Raw genomic sequence first — 3,935 nt, forward strand, 5'->3', positions numbered from 1 at the left:
TTGGAAGTATTTGAGGTTGATGAGGTGGTTGTGTTGTATAAATGTATGGAGCTTTGAAATGATAAGTCTATTCCGATACTCTAGGATCATTCATGCTCAAATAGAGGAGAATGATGTCTGTGGTGAGAGTAGCGGGAGGTTCTTGTTTATAGGTTTAGAGTTTAGCCATTGACTGGTATAAGGACTAACCTTGTGTAGCGTTGGGGAGTGTGAGTTAAACTATACAAGTGCAAGTACTACCAATAGTTTGACATTTATACAAATCCGGATGAGTCGTGTTGAGTAGTTGATGCATGGTTAAATTGTGAATATTGTGCTATATATAATTCAAACTAATGGTAACATATATAATTGCATAGTATGAATAATTTTGTATATTGAGGGGATTCAATTTAGAAGTCGGATGAATCTACAAGTATAGATATTGTCTTTAGTAAGTTTATTTATATTAAGGTTTAATAGGTTCAAAGGTCCCTATATTTGGGGGTTTGTTTCAATTGGGTCTTCCAATTTTGAAAGTGATCAATTAGGTCCCTAATTTTGTCAATTTGAATCAATAAAAGTCTTTCNGTCAAATGCAGTTAACGCCGTGAAGTTTTTGAACATGTGGCATGCTGACGCTTCCAGGTGGCACCGTTTCAAGTGCATANGTGGATTATAAAAGGGTGAAATCCCTTCTAATTTAGGGATTTCACCTTCAAATACACCCTTTTAATTTAGGGATTTCACCCTTTTATAATCCACCTATGCACTTGAGACGATGCCACCTGGAAGCGTCAGCGTGCCACATGTTCAAAAACTTCATGGCATTTAACAGAAAGACTTTTATTGATTCAAATTGACAAAATTAGGGATCTAATTGATCACTTCAAAAATTGGAGGACCCAATTGAAACAAACCTCCAAATATAGGGACCTCTTAACCTATTAAACCTTATATTAATAGATAATTTATCATATATGTAATATTAATTTTAATAGTTTTATATTACTAAAATTGGGATGTTCCAATGAGTATAAAAATTTCATTTGAAAGGAAGTTAAATTTCATCTTAATTCAAAATTATAATGACGTAAACTTAATTTAGTCTGAAAACTTAATTTAAACATACAATGTTACATTAAACTTATTTTAAGGATTAAAAGATGAATGATTCGAGTAAATCTGTTATTTGTGATAACAAATTAGTACCCGTTTCTTACAACTGTTTTTCTTTAATAATAATTTTTTATTTATTATTATAGGTATGTTTTAGTTTTTCAAAATTCAAAAGAATAAAAAATTAATTAAAATTAAAAATTATTTAGAATAGATTATAATTAAATTATCTGTTTCTTTTTTGGTACTCTTTTATTTCTTAAAATAATCACTACATCTTTTCACATGTAACAACATTTCACATGTAACAACATGTTGATTCCTTAGAAGTTCTTTTTGTCCTGAGGTTCTTCAAGCACTGTACACTGATAAACTGTTCCAGTCAATTATTGTTGATCTATAAATTTTTGTTCAGAATAAGGATTAAACATGTTACGAAAATATCATGTAAGTATAAAATGTCTTATCAATGAACCAAGTGATGGGGTTATTATAATATATCTCACGAACATTCATTAAATTACAAGTGGTAAAGAATGTGATTTCAAACACTTATGAACGGTTCGGCACCGAAGCTCACCCTTGGTTGATCTTCACTTGCTAACTAATTTTCTCTTGTTGATGTAAAAGATTAAAAATTTTATATTTATTAAAGATAAAGTTAATTTAGAAAACAAATATATATTATAATTTTAAATTTTATTTTATAAATAAGTTTTGTGAAACTTATTTTTACAAAATTTATTATCTTATCAAATTATTATCGGATTTCTTATCAGTGTTTATATAAAATAGAAATCTATTTCTTAATATGAAGTATTTTATGTCAAAGTTATGGGTGCTCATATGATCTGATATGTAGTATGAAATTTATTAAAGAGCTAAATAATTTTGTGAAATGATGGTTTCTCGAAATCCCCTAAGGTCCCTGATGTTTGATCATTTTCTCTTTTTGAGACGTAGAATGGAATCTTAAAATAAAAAAGCTGATAAACTTTTTGCCATATTGGTTATTTAAGTATTTAATATAGAAATATATGATGTTTATGTGCACTGGGTGAGCAGAAGAAAGGAATGAGAAGAATCTGAAGGAAGCAGAAAAGGAGAAACAAATAAGTTAAGGGAGCTTAAATATAATAATAGTGCATGAGAATTTTGAGGAGGATTCCTGAGTAAGGTACAAGAACTAGAAGACATATGAGATAAAGCAATTGTCTTTAAGTAAGAAAATTCTCTGGCATCCATAGTAAAATGTTTCTTCCTTCATACCATGAAAGTAAGGTATATGGCCATGTGCATTTAGATACCCAATTGTTCTTTGCATTTTAAATTCTTCATAATATGCATGCTTCCTGGATTATGTTAATTTTTACGAAGGGAACATACCCAAAACATAGCCAAGCCAAAGGTATAAAGACACCAACATCGAATGTTGAGCTATATTTACGATAGATGACAATTTCTCCTTCTTATTATATATGCATTTCTCCTACCAATTCAAATTATTTTATCCAAAAATATCTAACCAATCATTGCCCATGCCTTTCTATTTTTCTTCACTTAAATCAACACCCATCTCTAGTAAAAAATTAATTCAAATCCTAATGGAAAAACTAAACTTAACTCCCCCATCTGTTTTTTAACATATTTTAGTATGAAAAAAAAATGCTAACATAGATGTGATAACGAAATCATCATGTACTAATAAATATATATTTTAAATATAGGAAAAATATTATAAAACTAAATACAACTATGTATGTGTGAAAAATAAAAAATAACATTTCTTTTTTGTTTTCACTTTTACATCTCTTTATGTGTGTTCCTTCTCAAAATTTCGTCCTTTTACTTGATCTTAAGTGTGATAAAAGATTGTATAAATTATAGTCAAAAGACTAATTTTAAATTTTACAAAATGATATTGACGCATGTAAAAAAACAAAATATTAAGTCATACATGTTGCAAATTACTATCCATTATGAGAACAAGCATGATATTCACCTGAGCAGACTATTTTATTAGTCAAAAAAGTTTTCGGTAAGTCAGTCTTTAATTTAGATTATGCTTAACCCCGGTTTAAGTTTATCCTATTTACTATGTAGACTATGAAAAAGAACATTGCTTCTTTTAGATTAGAGAAAAAAAAAAATTATTCAAGATCCAAAACTCATAACAAATTGATCAGCAATAGTTAAATTTACACTATTTTTCCATAATAAAATGTAAAGAAAAAATAGAATAAATAATTTTTTTAAAATATAATATGAGTTTTTTATATATTTTTACAAAAGGACAAACTTCAATTTTGCATATAAATTTTAAAACTAAAAACATACTAATTCTTTTAATCTTAGACTAATTTCCAAAATGTATATTGCATTAACTTTTAATATTTTATATTTATATTTTTACCTTGATATTATTTATTGTAATTATCATATATAAATTGATTATATTTAATAAATATTAAAGCTAATTGAATAAAAATATAAAAACTAAAGTTAATTATAGAATTAAATATAAAGATCATGTAGTAATATTTTGTTATAAATTTTGAAAATAACACTTAAAACTTTTCAAAACCCGCTGTGAAAATCAAAATTGGGATGCCAAAATGAATTTGGTTGTTAGTAATTGCAATTTTGAAAAAATGAAAGTTTTTCCATCAAGTGGAATACAAGGAGAATTATAACATGCATTAATAACTCGTTTAATGATAATTAAAATAAAACGTATTATTTACTCTTAATTAAAAAATTGGTAATTAAATTCAATTTCCATTATTTATATAGTAAAAGTAGACCTATGAACCATAATTTAGTCTTAATCTACATGG

This window comes from Vigna radiata, chromosome 7 (genome assembly GCF_000741045.1).
Source record: "Vigna radiata var. radiata cultivar VC1973A chromosome 7, Vradiata_ver6, whole genome shotgun sequence".
Taxonomy (NCBI): Eukaryota; Viridiplantae; Streptophyta; class Magnoliopsida; order Fabales; family Fabaceae; genus Vigna; species Vigna radiata.